This window comes from Triticum dicoccoides, chromosome 5A (assembly GCF_002162155.2).
Source record: "Triticum dicoccoides isolate Atlit2015 ecotype Zavitan chromosome 5A, WEW_v2.0, whole genome shotgun sequence".
Taxonomy (NCBI): Eukaryota; Viridiplantae; Streptophyta; class Magnoliopsida; order Poales; family Poaceae; genus Triticum; species Triticum dicoccoides.
The window spans coordinates 638,159,430-638,177,561 of NC_041388.1; positions in this window are offsets into that span (position 1 = coordinate 638,159,430).

Sequence of the window (18,132 nt, forward strand, 5' to 3'; positions counted from 1 at the left end):
GTCAACATAAACATCATGTAATTACTTTACTTTATTGCTAACCGTTAGCTGTAGTAGTAGAAGTAATAGTTGATGAGACAACTTCATGAAGACACGATGATAGAGATCATGATGATGGAGATCATGGTGTCATGCCGGTGACGATGATGATCATGGAGCCCCGAAGATGGAGATCAAGAGGAGCAAAGTGATGATGGCCATATCATGTCACTATTTGATTGCATGTGATGTTTATCATGTTTATGCATCTTGTTTACTTAGAACGATGGTAGTAAATAAGATGATCCCTCATAATAATTTCAAGAAAGTGTTCCCCCTAATTGTGCACCGTTGCGACAGTTCGTTGTTTCGAAGCACCACGTGATGATCGGGTGTTAGATTCTAACGTTCACATACAACGGGTGTAAGACAGATTTACACACGCGAAACACTTAGGTTGACTTGACGAGCCTAGCATGTATAGACATGGCCTAGGAACACAAGAGACCGAAAGGTCGAGCATGAGTCGTATGGTAGATACGATCAACATGAAGATGTTCACCGACGATGACTAGTCCGTCTCACGTGATGATTAGACACGGCCTAGTTGACTCGGATCATGTAATCACTTAGATGACTAGAGGGATGTCTATCTGAGTGGGAGTTCACAAGATGAACTTAATTATCTTGAACATAGTCAAAAGGTCTTCGCAAATTATGTCATAGCTCGCGCTTCAGTTCTACTGTTTAGATATGTTCCTAGAGAAATTTTTAGTTGAAAGTTGATAGTAGCAATTATGCGGACTAGGTCCGTAAACTGAGGATTGTCCTCATTGCTTCATAGAAGGCTTATGTCCTTAATGCACCGCGCAGTGTGCTGAACCTCGAACGTTGTCTGTGGATGTGGCGAACATCTGACATACACGTTTTGATGACTACATGATAGTTCAGTGCGTAATGCTAAATGGTTTAGAATTGAGGCACCAAAGACGTTTTTGAAACATCGCAGAACATATGAGATGTTCCAAGGACTGAAATTGGGATTTCAGGCTCGTGCCCACGTCAAGAGGTATAAGACCTCCGACGATTTTCTTAGCCTGCAAACTAAGGGAGAAAAGCTCAATTGTTGAGCTTGTGCTCAGATTGTCTGAGTACAACAATCATTTGAATCGAGTGGGAGTTTATCTTCTAGATGAGATAATGATGTTTCTCCGAAGTCATTACCACCAAGCTGCTAGAGCTTCGTGATGAACTATAATATATCAGGGACATATATGATGATCCTTGAGATATTCGCGATGTTTGACACCACAAAAGTAGAAATCAAGAAGGAGCATCAATTGTTGATGGTTGGTGAAACCACTAGTTTCAAGAAGGGCAAGGGCAAGAAGGGATACTTCATGAAACGGCAAATCAGCTGCTGCTCTAGTGAAGAAACCCAAGGTTGAACCCAAACCCGAGACTAAGTGCTTCTGTAATAAGGGGAACAGCCACTGGAGCAGAATTACCCTAGATACTTGGTAGATGAGAAGGCTGGCAAGGTCGATAGAAGTATATTGGATATACATTGTGTTAATGTGTACTTTACTAGTACTCCTAGTAGCACCAGGGTATTAGATACCGGTTCGGTTGCTAAGTGTTAGTAACTCGAAATAAAAGCTACGGAATAAACGGAGACTAGCTAAAGGTGAGATGACGATATGTGTTGGAAGTATTTCCAAGGTTGATCAAATATCGTACGCTCCCTCTACCATCGAGATTGGTGTTTGTATTGAGCATAGACATGATTGGATTATGTCTATCGCAATACGGTTATTCATTTAAGGAGAATAATGGTTACTCTGTTTATTTGAATAATACCTTCAATGGTCTTGCACCTAAAATGAATGGTTCATTGAATCTCGATCATAGTGATACACATGTTCATGCCAAAATATATAAGATAGTAATGATAGTACCACCTACTTGTGGCACTGCCACTTAAGTCATATCGGTATAAAACGCATGAAGAGACTCCATGTTGATGGATCTTTGGACTCACTCATTTTTGAGACATGCGAACCATGTCTATTGGTGTATATGCATGAAGAAACTCCATGCAAATGGACCATTTGGACTCACTTGATTTTGAATCACTTGAGACATGCAAATCATACCACATGGGCAAGATGACTGAAAGCCTCGTTTTTAGTAAAATGGAACTAGAAAGCAACTTGTTGGAAGTAATACATTTTGATGTGTGCAATCCAATGAGTGCTGAGGCATGTAGTGGATATCGTTATGTTCTTACTTCACAGATGATTTGAGTAGATGTTGAGTATATTTACTTGATGAATCACGAGTCTGAATTATTGAAAGGTTCAAGTAATTTCAGGGTGAAGTTGAAAGATCGTCGTGACAAGAGGATAAAATATCTATGATATGATCATAGAGATGAATATCTGAATTGCGAGTTTGGCACAGAATTAAGACATTGTGGAAATTGTTTCACAACTAATACAGCCTGGAACACCATAGTGTGATGGTGTGTCCGAACATCATAACTGCACCCTATTGGATATGATGCATACCATGATGTCTCTTATCGAATTACCACAATAGTTTATGGGTTAGGCATTAGAGACAACCACATTCACTTTAAAAGGGGCACCACGTAATTCCGATGAGATGACACCATATGAACTATGGTTTAGAGAAACCTAAGCTGTCATTTCTTAGAAGTTTGGGGCTGTGATGCTTATGTGGAAAAGTTTCAGGCTGATAAGCTCGAACCCAAAGCGGATAAATGCATCTTCATAGGACACCCAAACAGTTGGGTATACCTCCTGTCTCAGATCCAAAAGCATAAGGGATTGTTTCTAGAATCGGGTCCTTTCTCGAGGAAAAGTTTCTCTCGAAAAGTTTGAGTGGGAGGATGGTGGAGACTTGATGAGGTTATTGAACCGTCTCTTCAACTAGTGTGTGGCAGGGCACAGGAGTTGTTCCTGTGGCACCTACACCAATTGAAGTGGAAGCTTATGATAGTGATCATGAAACTTCAGATCAAGTCACTACCAAACCTCGTGGGATGACAAGGATGCGTACTACTTCAGAATGGTACGTAATCCTGTCTTGGAAGTCATGTTGCTAGACAACAATGAACCTATGAGCTATGGAGAAGCGATGGTGGGCCTGGATTCCAAAATGGCTCAAGGCCATATAATCCGAGAGAGGATCCATATATGAAAAACAAAGTGTAGACTTTGGGAGAACTACTTGATGGTTGTAAGGCTGTTAGGTACATATGGATTTTAAAAGGAAGACGGACAATGATGGTAGGTATCACCATTAAGAAAGCTTGACTTGTCGTTAAGATGTTTTCCGACAAGTTCAAGGAGTTGACTGCGATGAGACTTTCTCACTCGTAGCGATGCTAAGAGTCTGTTGGAATTATATTAGCAATTACTGCATTATTTGTGAAATCTTGCAGATAGGATGCAAAAAAACCATTGTTTCCTCGAAGATTTTTGAGGAAAGGTTGTATGTGATACAACCGGAAGGTTTTGTTAATCCTGAAAGATGCTAATAAGTATGCAAAGCTCCAGCAATCCTTCTAAGGACTGGAGTAAGCATCTCGGAGTTGGAATGTATGCTTTGATAAGATGATCAAAGTTTTGGGTGTATACAAAGTTTATGAGAAACTTGTATTTCCAAAGAAGTGAGTGGGAGCACTATAGAATTTCTGATAAATATATGTTGACATATTGTTGATCAGAAATGACGTAGAATTTCTGGAAAGCATAAAGGGTTATTTGGAAAGTATTTTTTGAATGGAAAGCCTGGATTAAGCTACTTGAACATTGAGCATCAAGATCTATAAGGATAGATCAAAATTCTTAATGGTACTTTCAAATGAGCACATACCTTGACATGATCTTGAAGGTGTTCAAGATGGACCAGTCAAACAAGGAGTTCTTGCCTGAGTTGTATGGTATGAAGTTAAGACTTAAAGCTCGACCACGGCAGAAGAAAGAGGAAGGACGAAGGTCGTCCCCTATGCTTTTATCATAGGCTCTCTACAGTATGCTATGCTGTGTATCGCACCTGAAGTGTGCCTTGCCATGAGTCAGTCAAGGGGTACAAGAGTGATCCAAGAATGGATCACAGGACAACGGTCAAAGTTATCCTTAGTAACTAGTGGACTAAGGAATTTTCTCGATTATGGAGGTGGTAAAAGAGTTCGTTGTAAAGGGTTACGCCGATGCAAACTTTGACACTAATCCAGATTATTCTGAGTAGTAAACTGGATTCGTATAGTAGAAAAGTTGTTTGGAATAAGCTCCAAATAGAACATGGTAGCTGCATCTAGGAGATGACATAGAGATTTGTAAAGCACACACGGATCTAAAAGGTTCAGATCCGTTGACTATAACATCTCTCACAAGCATAACATGATCAAACCCAGAACTCATCAAGTGTTAAGCACATGGTAATGTGAACTAGATTATTGACTCTAGTAGACTCTTTGGGTGTTAGTCACATGGGGATGTGACCTTGAGTGTTAATCACATATCGATGTGAACTGGATTATTGACTCTAGTGCAAGTGGGAGACTGTTGGAAATATGCCCTAGAGGCAATAATAAATTAGTTATTATTATATTTCCTTGTTCATGATAATCGTTTATTATCCATGCTAGAATTGTATTGATAGGAAACTCAGGTACATGTGTGGATACATAGACAACACCATGTCCCTAGTAAGCCTCTAGTTGACTAGCTCGTTGATCAATAGGTGGTTACGGTTTCCTGACCATGGACATTGGATGTCATTGATAACGGGATCACATCATTAGGAGAATGATGTGATGGACAAAGACCCAATCCTAAGCCTAGCACAAGATCATGTAGTTCGTATGCTAAAGCTTTTCTAATGTCAAGTATCATTTCCTTAGACCATGAGATTGTGCAACTCTCGGATACCGTAAGAATACTTTGGGTGTGCCAAATGTCACAACGTAACTGGGTGACTATAAAGGTGCACTACGGGTATCTCCGAAAGTGTCTGTTGGGTTGGCACGAATCGAGACTGGGATTTGTCACTCCGTGTGACGGAGAGGTATCTCTGGGCCCACTCGGTAGGACATCATCATAATGTGCACAATGTGATCAAGGAGTTGATCACGGGATGATGTGTTACGGAACGAGTAAAGAGACTTGCCGGTAACGAGATTGAACAAGGTATCGGGATACCGACGATCGAATCTCGGGCAAGTATCGTACCGCTAGACAAAGGGAATTGTATACGGGATTGATTAAGTCCTTGACATCGTGGTTCATCCGATGAGATCATCGTGGAACATGTGGGAGCCAACATGGGTATCCAGATCCCGATGTTGGTTATTGACCAGAGAGTCATCTCGGTCATGTCTGCATGTCTCCCGAACCCGTAGGGTCTACACACTTAAGGTTCGGTGACGCTAGGGTTATAGAGATATTAGTATGCGGTAACCCGAAAGTTGTTCGGAGTCCCAGATGAGATCCCGGACGTCACGAGGAGTTCCGGAATGGTCCGGAGGTAAAGATTTATATATGGGAAGTCTTGTTTTGGTCGCCGGAAAAGTTTCGCGCATTATCGGTATTGTACCGGGAGTGCCGAAAGGGGTCCGGGGGTCCACCAAGGGGGTCCACCTGCCCCGGGGGGCCACATGGGCTGTAGGGGTGTGCGCCTTGGCCTATATGGGCCAAGGGCACCAGCCCCAAGAGGCCCATGCACCAAGAGATAAGGGAAAGGAAGAGTCCTAAAGGGGGAAGGCACCTCCTAGGTGCCTTGGGGAGGTGGGACTCCTCCCTGGCCGCACCCTTCCTTGGAGGAAGGGCCAAGGCTGCGCCTCCCCCCTCTCCCTTGGCCCTATATATAGTGGGGGGAAGGGAGGGCAGCCCAACCTAAGCCCTGGCGCCTCCCTCTCCCTCCCATGACACATCTCCCTCCTCCCGCAGCGCTTGGTGAAGCCCTGTTGGAATCCCACTACTTCCACCACCACGCCGTCGTGCTGCTGGATCTCCATCAACCTCTCCTCCCCTTTGCTGGATCAAGAAGGAGGAGACGTCACTGCTTCGTACGTGTGTTGAACGCGGAGGTGCCGTCCGTTCGGCGCTAGGATCATCGGTGATTTGGATCACGACGAGTACGACTCCATCAACCCCGTTCTCTTGAACGCTTCCGCGTGCGATCTACAAGGGTATGTAGATCCACTCCTCCCTCGTTGCTAGATGACTCCATAGACAGATCTTGGTGACACGTAGGAAAATTTTGAATTTATGCTACGTTCCCCAACACCTAGGTCACTAAGGAACTGACACGTGTTCCAACGGTCAGATTTCAAACACACACGGCAACTTTACTTGGGCTACAAGCAAAGCTGATTTATCCAACTCTGGACAAGATTTGCTCTCATAGTCTTCACTTGAAGACATAGGATTTTGGTTAAGCATCACTTTAGTCATTCTGACTGGTTCTCTTGGACCCCACTTAACAGTACGGTGGTTCCTATGACTCAACAAAGAAAAACACAGAACAACGAAACTGCTAAGTCTTCGCGCTCCATAGTCTTCACGCGATGTCTTCTCTTGTCATAGTCTTCAATGTGAATGTCTTCACATACCACCTTTGACTTCAATGTCTTCATACATTTTTAGGGGTCATCTCTGGTAGGAAAACCGAATCAATGAGGGACTTCTACCTGTGTTATCCCGCAATTCTCACAAACACATTAGTCCCTCAACTAGGTTTGTCGTCAATACTCCAAAACCAACTAGGGGTGGCACTAGATGCACTTACAATCTCCCCCTTTTTGGTGATTGATGACAAACTAGTTGAAGTTTTCAACGGGGAATATAATGTGTGAAATTGTAAAGCATAGGGAATTGTCTTCATAAGTTGCAAGGGCTCCCCCTGAAGATGTGCATATAAGTAATTTGCTTTTGGAATGCAAATGCACATGGCAGGTTGTACTCGTGGAGATCCTCTTCAACTTATGATGACAATTCATCATGCATGAAAAGTATGTGAAGATAATGACATGCATAATGAAAAATGGACGTCTGCAAAATGTTCTAAGTGCGGAATTTATCGTTACACATGCGGAATTTATCATCGCATCATAGAATAGCAAATAAGTAGCAGACGACCATCGAGTTTGAGTGTTACAACTCAAAGAACCAAATGTATCAAAACGAGAGTTGTAAACACTAGGAAAAACATAAAGCAACCGCCCATATGGACCCGCTTGAAGACTATCAAACTCATATGCTTCTCCCCCTTTTGTCAGTAAGGACCAAAAAGGTTTGAATACATAGAGCATCTACTCGTTCCCAGGAGGAGTAGGTGAAGCAGCAAGGTCGTCGGTGTTGTTCGGCAGTGCAGATGAACTCGGGGCAGTGTCGATGCGTGCAGAAGTAGGGGCGGTGAAGTGGCATTGTCTTTGTCATTGATCACTCTGGCATTCACAGTTGTCGCGGAGGAAGAGAACTCAGAGTCTTCAAGAGACAGAGTTCGTCGCAGCACAGTCCTTCTTGGAGGTGTGGAGTCAAACTTGAAGCGTTCAGAGAAGCCATCCTCTTGAAGATCATCCTCGGAGCACATAAGCGTCAATCCTTTCCATGTACGCCGACAGGTTTCATGGGCAACAAAGGCATTCTTGGTGACAAGATTGCGAATCCTGTTTACGTCCACCAAGAGGCTTTGCATTTGGCGCTTCAGCCAGTCATGATGCCTATCCTGTTTCTGATGAAGGGCAACCAGAAGCTCTCGGTCATTGAGAACACGAGATCGCTTCTTGGGCCGTTGGGCAATGGTGCTTTCAGTGGCTTCAGTGAGGGCACGATGAGGTGCACGTGTAGTACCAGCCAGAGGATAAACACGAGTGACTGCTTCAACTCCTTCAATGTTTTGAGAGAAGCTTTGATGCTCAGCATTCTGAAGACTAAGAGGCTCCTTGGCAGGCTTTGGATAGATGGCTTCAACGGACATATCAACGTCAGGCAGAAAGATCCGATGATTGCGAGCAGAGGGCTGATATGAGACAGCTGAGTGAAGTTTGATCAGCCGCATTATCCATGGAGCGTAAAACTTCAAGCCAAAAAGATCAGATCCTGATGCAGCAAGTTGGCGGATGAAGAAGTCTTGTGCATTGAAGCATTTGCCATGAAGAATATAAAAGACCAAAGTCTTCATTGCACCTTCCAGCTTTGCATGTGGAGAATGTCCTTTGATGGGCCAGAGAGTTCGCCTTATAATGTGATAGATAGTGCGTGGCAGATACTCAAGGTCTTCAACAAAGAACTCCTTAGGATATGCAGCATCTGGACGCAAAGGCTTCATCATGCTAAGCATCTGACTCATGTTTGGTTCAGGCTTCTGAAAGATGCTCTCCATAGCTGCACTGTCAAGCTGACAACCAGGTTCATAAAGATCTCCAGGAGTGGGCAGACCAGTGAGCTCAATGATATTAAGGGCTTGGCTTCGTGATGAACACTACCGGTCATCCATTCAAGGACCCAAGTCTTTGGATCTCTCTTGTAGCCACGAATGTGAAGAGTGGCATAGAATTGGAGCAGCAATTCTTTGTTCCAGTGCTCTCTCGCGGTGACAAACGACAACAATCCAGACTCTTTGAAGCAATCCAGAGCTTCTTCCAAGCAAGGCAGACCAGTTATGGCTTCAGTGTCAAGACGCATATGAGGGAAAATGCGACCTTGATTGTACAGAATGCATGAGTAATAACTTCGCTGCGGATAGCTCCAGAACCGATCAGAAGATATTCTTTCCCTTGAGTAGGGGTTCTTGGCGCTATTGAAGAAGGTGTTGTCTGCTTTGAAGCCGTTGACATTAAAAGATCTGGGTGCCGATGCAGGACCTGGAAACCTAGGCAACCTTGACATTGGCTTCTGTACCTGAGGCCTGTGCTCAACGTGATAGTCGAACTGAGGACCAGCAGCAGGCGCAGGAACAAGAGCAGTTGCATCATTTGCTTCATTGACTTCTGGCACATTGGTTGGTGCAGGCTCCACATTTGCTTCAGCCATGACTACGTTATTGGCTTCATTTGTGTTGGTGGTGGTAGCCTCAAGATTCTCAACCTCCACTTGATGAGCTGGAGGGTCGGGCACAGACACGTTCTCCTCGAGAATAGCTTCTTCAGTAATGGGGGGAGTAGGGACACAATCTTCTTCTTGTGTGTCGTCGGCTGATGCAGCCGGAATGTCTTCAGCAGCTTTAGCCTCAGACTCGGAGACACTCACAGTAGGAGTGGTATCTTGAAACACTTGACGTGCAATAGATTGGTGAGGCACTTCTCCTTCTGGAACGCTCGAAAGAGAGACTTGAGGCCTTGGTCCTTTGCGAAGCCTGCGTAATGCTGGCGACGCCTTTGAAGATGGAGTTGGCTGGGCCTCAAGGTCATCTTCTTCTTCTTGCCGGGGTGGTGTGACTTGTTGTTGAGGGTGATCAGCCCATGATGCATCCTGAGCAATTGGCGTCAGAGGACAACCAATGCTGATGAGTTCGCTGTGCGTAAGCACAGGCGATGATACCAGTTGGTGCTCGATCTGAGGAAGAACTACATCATCTTCAACATTGTCATGGTGACCAATGTCTTCAGCAGCGGTGGGATCAATTGCTGGAATGTCTTCAGCTTCATGAGCCTCTGTGGAAGCAGGCTCATGGACAATCAGTTGGCGCTCTTGATGTTCAGCTGCAGGGCGAACCATGAAGATAGGTTCAACAACTAAGGGCTCTGTGGGAGCAGCCCGATCCTTCTTGGTCTTGCGCTTCTTCTTGGAGGGAGCAGCATCAGAGGCTTCAGGATGTTTCCTCTTTCTCGCTTCAGCCTCAGCATTCCTCGTCTTCTTCAGTTCTGAAGCGGTTGACCTGACCTTTGGCTTCGAGCCGGTCATGCTGGCTGGGAAGACAATGGGATGTGCTTCCTGCCTTGGTGCTTCGGGTTCGGCAACAACTGGCTTCTTCTTCTTCTTTGCAGCCATCCTGGGATTGATGCCAGGACGACCAAGAGCCTTGCGCTTCTCAGCCTCATTGTAGGCTTGCACACACTTGTCAGCAAGGCTCTTCATGCGCTCACGAGAACCTTGAGCTTCTTCACGCTTCTTGAGAAAGGCTTCTTTGAGCTCGTGCAGCATGATCTTGAAGTTTTTGACCTCTTGCACGCTGAGCTTGGCCATGTGCTTCTTGAACCGAGCTTTCTCAAAGTCGATCTTTCGCTTCATTTCAACGATGCGCTGAGCTAGAGCTAGCTCTGAAGCAATGGCGCCATGGAAGGCGACACTGAGGCCAATTGGAAGTTGCAGATCTTCAAAGCTGAGGTTGGGCGTGTCAAACCACTCATCAATGAAGTTGTGGATGATTGCCACGTCAAAGAGAGGCAAATCATTGAAGATTTCTGCTTCTTCTTTGCTCTTGATCAGTTGCTCAAGAGCGTCATCTGCAAGATCTTCATCGCTGGACAGATCAATGGCGTCGTTGCGCAGAATAGCAGCAGCAGTCAGTTCTTGGCTGGTGTGTTGCAAAGGCATCTTTACTCTCGAGGGCTTGGAGATGCGTGACAAATCTTTAAACTACACACTGTCTTCAGGAGGTGCAGTAGCCAGTGGCTTCGCCCGTGAGATTTTTGGTGCTGAGGAAGGCTTTGAAGCTTTAGGCTGCTTCAGTTTTGTTGGCTTCGGCGGTGCAGGCGCTTCATCAGATTCAGCGTCATCTACAGGTTCATCCATGGTTGTCCCTTGAACCATGATATGAGTGATAAGACCTTCTAGGTTGTAGAAGGGCCCAACAAGATTGGGTTCAGCTTCGCGGGTGCCATCGGCACGGGGAGCAGAAGGGTCAGGGTTGAAGTCTAGTCCCAATGACTTCTTGTTTTGCTTAGACGAATTCTTGGCAAACTGGAAGTTGCGTTTGAACAGATTGTCGTCACGACACCATAGCAATGACGATGGGTGTGCATCCGCAGGCTATGGTCCACAGACCATGCAGGGATAGAAGCCTTGTTCAATGGCTTCATCTCTGGACCTGGGTTGAAGATTTCTATATAGGATGTCTCCCCATGGTCATTTGATGGCATTTTTCTCAGCATATTCCTGGGTCACAAACCTGTACTTGAACCATTGTTCTGCCCAATATCTTCGAATCCATTGGATTCGGGTCTTGCGCTAATTGTAATCCTCTTCAGGATCTGTCTTGTAAAGCTCTGAGAGGTCATCAGGCAAATCTTTTGACGTTCCCCCACGATGATGTCTGCCACCCTTCCTTACTGATTTCTCTGCAGCCATGAACTTCAAACTGAATGGCTTCACTACGTTCAAAGGCTTCAAAGGCTTTCGCTTGCTGGATAAACAGGAACTGGCTTCAGGAGAGTTAATGTGATGCTGTAAGAATTCTGCAAATGAATGCAGACTATGAGAACCAAGGGATTCTCCCACGGAGATGTACCTGTGATAGCATTAGAGATGCGAGGGAAGGGGAAGAGGTCATATGCATTCTCAAAAGATTTTGAAGATAAATCAGTTTAGGAGACATTGACCTCATCGTGCGAAGACATTCACTTATATGTTCAGAGTTGATTTCAGATTTGTACGAATCCGCGAATAAGTACAAGTGAGGAATCTAACTAGATATGAAGCTTAAGTGAATATTCTAGGCAGTATGAGATGCGGACAGGATAGATCTAACATTGTATAGGCAGAAACTTATTTTGGCAAACAGGATGAGTCTTTGAGGATCAAAAAGATGGTAAAAATAGAGTTATATTTACCACGCAAAGAATTGCTAGATGGGAAGAGTAGGAGACCGAGCAGTTCAATCCACCGTGCCCTATCTTGGCGACGGAGAACACCTACGGTGGCAGCGGAGAAGACGATGTCCGCGGCCGACGTGAGGACGACATCGGAGAAGTCGCAGCAGCTAAGCGCTTCGTCACCGGCGTCGTTGAGAGCTAGCGGGGGTGCTAGGGTTTGACGAGGTGGAGAGGTGGAAGAAGGTTTTCTTGACCGCAGGGGACATGTATTTATAAGGAAGTGTGCGGCACAGCGCAATTACGTAGGTGCCCCTGGCGGTTCACATCTGAGGAACACGTGGCAAACATGCAACATACTTGGAGTTGTCCCACGTTCCCACGCACATCTGGATTGTCGGGTGGTCGTTCCCACTTCTTCGGGTTTCAGGTGAAGGAATTAGCATTGAAAACAGACTTAATGTTTGTCTCTTTTTTTGCTGACAAGGACGCAGAGAGGATATTCGACAGTTTCAATAGAATGCATATGATTCGGAGAGATAGAGTTTGAGATAGAAAGCATAGAGAGGTTAGGGTCCAATCACATTCACTTAGTTCAAAATTTTCAACAAGAAGACATAGTTATAAGTGAATGTTGTAGAGGACAGAAAATGACATGTGCCTGATGTAGACTTGCGATCCACCTTGTCACCAGCATAATCAGCATCCGAGAATCCAACCAGATCAAACTCTGAGCCCTTTGGATACCATAATCCTAATGTTGGGGTGTGAGCCAAATATTGAAGAATTCGCTTCACAGCTAAGTGATGCGATTCCTTTGGTGCCGCTTGGAATCGAGCACACATGCAAACACTAAGCATAATATCTGGCCTAGATGCACATAGATAAAGTAAAGAACCAATCATGGAGCGGTATACCTTTTGATCGAACTCTTTACCATTGTCGTCGGGACCCAGATGATGTTTGGCTGACATTGGAGTCGTGAAGCCTTTGCAGTCTTGCATCCCAAATTTCTTCAGGCAATCTTTGAGATACTTCTCTTGAGATATGAAGATGCTCTTGCGTTGCTGGCGTATTTGAAGACCAAGGAAGAACTTTAGCTCACCCATCATGGACATCTGATATTGCTCTTGCATCATATATCCAAACTCATCAGTGTATTTCTGATTGGTGCAGCCGAAGATAATGTCATCCACATATATTTGGCACACAAACAGTTCACCATCATATGTCTTCGTGAAGAGAGTGGGGTCGAGGGAACCAGGTTTGAAGCCTTTGCTCTTCAGGAAGTATTTGAGTGTGTCATACCAAGCCCGAGGGGCTTGTTTGAGGCCGTACAGTGCCTTGTTGAGCTTGTACACCATGTCAGGATGTTTTGGATCTTCAAAGCCAGGCGGTTGTGCAACATACACTTCTTCTTCAATCTTGCCATTGAGAAAGGCGCTCTTCACATCCATTTGATACAGAAGAATGTTATGATGATTTGCATAGGCCAGCAGTATGAGTATGGCTTCAAGTCTAGCCAGAGGAGCAAATGTTTCATCGAAGTCAATCCCTTTAACTTGAGTGTACCCTTGAGCAACGAGACGAGTTTTGTTTCTGACAACTTGACCATGCTCATCTTGCTTGTTGCGATATATCCATTTGGTGCCTATTATATTGTGCTTGCGAGGATCAGGACGCTTAACCAGTTCCCATACATTATTCAGCTCAAACTGTTGAAGCTCTTCTTGCATAGCTTGAATCCATTCAGGTTCCAAGAAGGCTTCTTCAACTTTCTTGGGTTCAGATATTGAGACAAATGCGAAGTGCCCACAGAAATTTGCTAGCTGCGTTGCCCTTGAACGAGTGAGTGGACCTGGTGCATTGATGCTATCAATTATTCTCTCAACCTGTACTTCATTTGCAACACGAGGATGTACAGGACGAAGATTTTGCTCTTGCTGATCATTGTCATTGTTAGAGGGATTGTCTTCAGGCTGAGCATTGTCTTCAGGTTGATCAGGTGCGGAGATGATAAGTTCCTCTTCAGGCTGAGCTTCAGACGGTATGATTTCCCCAGTTCCCATAAGTTTGATTGATTCACTGGATGGAACTTCATCTAGCACATTTGGCAGGTGCTCTCTTTGTGAGCCGTTCGTCTCATCAAACCGCACATCCACTGTTTCTACCACTTTATAGTGAAAAAGGTTGAAGACTCTGTAGGAGTGCGAATCCTTTCCATATCCAAGCATAAAACCCTCATGTGCTTTTGGTGCAAATTTTGAAGTGTGATGTGGATCCTTGATCCAGCACCTAGAGCCAAATACTCTGAAGTAACTGACATTTGGCTTCTTGCCAGTAAGGAGCTCATAGGATGTATTGTTCAGAAGCTTGTGAAGATAAACACGGTTGATGATATGGCATGCAGTATCAATGGCTTCCGACCAGAATTTTCTTGGAGTCTTGTATTCATCAAGCATCGTCCGGGCCATCTCAATAAGTGTTCTGTTCTTGCGTTTGACGACACCATTCTGCTGTGGCGTGTACGGAGCTGAGAATTCATGTGTGATGCCTAAGGTATCAAGATATGTATCTAGGCCAGTGTTCTTGAATTCAGTGCCATTGTCACTTCTGATGTGCTTTATCTTGGCGCCATAGTTGTTCATTGCTTGACTGGCGAAGCGTCTGAAGACATCCTGCACTTCAGTCTTGTAGAGGATTATATGCACGCAAGTATATCTTGAATAATCATCAACAATGACAAAGCCATAGAGACAAGCATTAGTAGTAAGAGTTGAGTAATGAGTGGGACCGAAAAGATCCATGTGGAGCAGTTCGAAGGGTTGAGTTGTTGTCATGATTGTCTTCGAGGGATGCTTGGCCCTCGTCATCTTTCCTGCTTCACAGGCACCGCATAAGTGATCCTTCTTGAACTTAATGCCCTCGATGCCTATGACATGCTTCTTCCTTGCAAGAGTTTGGAGGTTCCTCATGCCAGCATGCCCTAGCCTCCGATGCCAGAGCCAGCATTCAGAAGCTTTTGCTAGAAGACATACGGCAAGTTGTGGTCCTGCTGAGAAATCTACCACGTACAAATCATCTTTCCGATACCCTTCAAACACTAGAGACTTGTCAGATTCCATTAGAACAAGGCAACGATATTTTCCAAATATCACAATCATGTTTAAATCGCAAAGCATTGATACAGACATTAAGTTGAAACCAAGGGATTCAACAAGCATGACTTTATCCATGTGTTGATCCTTTGAGATTGCAACTCTACCTAGACCCAATACCTTGCTTTTACCAGTGTCAGCAAATGTGATGTGACTTTTGTCAGATGGACGTAAGGTTGAGCCCATGAGAAGGCTTCGCTTGCCAGTCATGTGATTGGTACACCCACTATCAATAATCCATTCTGAAGCTGCTGGTGTCGTACCCTACATTGCAGTTAGGGGGATAGGCTTCACGAAGAGAATTGTGAAGCATAAACATTTGACGAGCAAGTGGATTATGAAAGCTTAGATCACGGTTAGGACTGATAGGGTAAGTAGCAAGCGACTCAGGACAAAATACATAATAAGACCATTTGGGCATTTGATCTTGCGCCCTACAAGATGTTTAAGGTCCCCAGCAATAGCGTCAGATGATTTTGGTTTTCGGTTGGAGACCTTTCCCTGCAAAAGAGAGTTAAGCTTTCTTAGCCACCCACATCTTCAAGGGTGGCTTTGAAGCAATGAGTCTAAGTGCAGCATCTGAGAACTTTGGCTCTGGATACCTAGCAAAAAGTCTTGCAGGTGGACAATAGTACTCATAAGAATAAGCAGAATAGTTCTTGGTCTTATGAACATGGCGGTTTGATGAAACACGCTCATATTCACAGGCCTGGGTATGGTTTCCCTGCAAAACATTTGCGTTAGTGCGACTTAGGTGAGTCCTCTGTCTGTATGAAGCCTTTGGACCGTATGAAGCCTGTGGTCTGGGGTTTGTCTTCTTCACCTGTGGTGTCATGATGACATTCATAGGAAGATTCTCCAAACACCTTTTCGGCACCTAGATCTTCTTCATAGGCGGTCCATTCTTGCAGTTAGTACCAATATACCTGGCAAACATTTCACCATTCTGATTCTTAAACAGTTTATAGTTTGCATCAAAGGATTCATCAATAACAATGGGATTAGCACAAGTGAAGCCAGATAGGGTGGATGGATCCACTGAAGGTTCCTTTGCAGCAACCCATGTGGTTTTGGGGTACTGCTCAGGTTTCCAGTAAGAGCCATCAGCATTCATTTTCCTTTCAAACCCAACACCCTCTTTCCTAGGGTTTTGGTTCAGGATCTGCCTTTTGAGGACATTACAAAGTGTTTGATGCCCTTTGAGACTTTTGTACATCCCTGTTTCAAGCAATGTCTTCAACCTAGCATTCTCATCAGCAATATCAGTGGTATCCTCAGCAGAGGGTTAGTTACCACATCAACAGTTGAAGATATTGCAACAGTAGCAGCAGTAGAACATTCAGCAACAGAAGTAGCATTATCACGCTCAATGCATTTAAGACATGGTGGTTCAAATCCTTCCTGAGCTGAACTGATCTGTTCGGCGCGAAGTGACTCGTCTTCCTTTTGAAGATCTTCATGAGCCGCTCTCAATTTCTCAAGATCTTTCTTCCTTTGAAGATAATCATAGGAAAGCCTTTCATGAGTTGTTGAGAGCGTTTCATGACGACTTTCAAGTTCCTCATACTTAAGGTGAAGATTTTTTATGTCTTCAATTAAGGACTGAGATCGAGTCATTTCAGCATCTAACAGACCATCGCTTTTGTCTAACAGTTTTTGAATGTGTTCCATAGCTTTCTGTTGTTCAGTTGCAATTTTAGCATGGGTTTTGTAGCTGGGTTTGGAACCACAATCAGAGTCATCGTCACTAGATGTTTGATAGTGAGTAGTGCGTGTGTTTACCTTGGCACCGCGTGCCATGAAGCAATAGGAAGGAGTGGAGTAGTCCTTGTCATTTGCATCGGTGTCGGTGATGGAGTCATTGTCTTCAGTGTTGAAGATGGACTTGGCAACGTATGCTGTAGCCAGACTCGCAACGCCAGAATCGGACTCCTCCTCAGACTCCACCTCCGCCTCCTCAGAAGCGGACTCCTCCTCAGAATCCATTTCCTTGCCAACAAATGCACGTGCCTTGCCAGATGAGCTCTTCTTGTGTGATGAAGACTTTGAGGAAGACTTGGAAGAAGACTTTGAGTATTTCTTCTTCTTCTTGTCGTCAGAGTCATACTCCTTGCTCTTCTTCTTCTTCTTGTCGTTAGAGTCATACTCCTTGCTCTTCTTCTTCTTCTTGTTCTCATTGTCCCACTGTGGACACTCAGAGATGTAGTGGCCAGGTTTCTTGCACTTGTGACATGTTCTCTTCTTGTAGTCATGAGCAGAAGCTTCATCATTCCTTGAGCTTGATCGTGAAGACTTTATGAAGCCTTTCTTCTTGGTGAATTTTTGGAACTTCTTCACAAGCATAGCAAGCTCCTTTCCAATGTCTTAAGGATCATCAGAACTGCTGTTAGATTCTTCTTCAGATGAGGAGATAACTTTTGCCTTCAAGGCACGAGTTCGCCCATAGTTGGGACCGTAGATGTCTCTTTTCTCAGAAAGCTGAAACTCGTGTGTGTTGAGCCTCTCAAGTATGTCAGACGGATCGAGTGTCTTGAAATCAGGACGTTCTTGAATCATTAGGGCTAGGGTGTCAAACAAACTGTCAAGTGATCTCAGGAGTGTCTTGACGACTTCATGCTTGGTGATCTTAGTAGCGCCGAGGGCTTGAAGCTCATTTGTGATGTCAGTGAGTCGATCAAACATGAGCTGGACATTCTCATTGTCATTTCTCTTGAAGCGGTTGAAGAGGTTGCGAAGGACACTGATTCTCTGATCTCTCTGGGTTGAGACGCCTTCGTTGACCTTGGGGAGCCAGTCCCAGACTATCTTAGATGTTTCCAAAGCACTCACGCGGCCATACTGTCCTTTGGTCAGATGACCACAGATGATGTTCTTGGCAGTAGAGTCCAGTTGAACAAACTTCTTGACATTAGCAGCAATGACACCTTCTCCAGCCTTGGGAACGCCGTTCTTGACGACATACCATAGGTCGACATCAATGGCTTCAAGATGCATGCGCATCTTATTCTTCCAGTAGGGATATTCAGTTCCATCGAAGACGGGGCATGCAGCGGAGACTTTAATTATCCCTGCAGTCGACATAGCTAAAACTCCAGGTGGTTAAACCGAATCACACAGAACAAGGGAGTACCTTGCTCTGATACCAATTGAAAGTGCTAGTGATCGACTAGAGGGGGGTGAATAGGCGATTTTTATGAAAGTCTTCAAAACATG